Here is a 452-nt window from a genome sequence, read left to right as displayed (position 1 = left end):
TCTAAAACTGTAAGTATAAATTAGTTTTAATTTTTAAAAATTGCATTTAATTAGATAAGAAAAATTTGATACTATTTAAACAGCACCTCAAAACTAATTGCATATAAAAAGTAATAAAAATTGAATAAAACAAATATAATTTTTAGCAAATGTAACCAAAATAAAATTGTAGAACTTAAGTTTCATTAATACTTGAAATATGTAAATTGCAGAAATCTCTGGCTTGAGACTTTTTTTGCAACAAACACATAAACTTGAGCTTTTTTATATTGAACTTTTTAACATGCTGTAACTTAATTTTCACTACTCATTTATGCTTTTTTAAAGGCATAGGAAAATAAATGTTTTGAAGTATTGTTTTAAATTTAAAAAATATTTTTTTAGATATAATCAATCTAAGTTAGAAAGTTTTCTAGGTTTCTTAAAGCAAACTTAAGAAGTTGAAATAAACT

The sequence above is a fragment of the Thalia democratica genome, chromosome 7 (assembly GCF_965202585.1).
Source record: "Thalia democratica chromosome 7, ktThaDemo2.hap1.1, whole genome shotgun sequence".
NCBI classification, from domain to species: Eukaryota; Metazoa; Chordata; class Thaliacea; order Salpida; family Salpidae; genus Thalia; species Thalia democratica.
Note: the sequence above shows the minus strand (reverse complement) of the source record.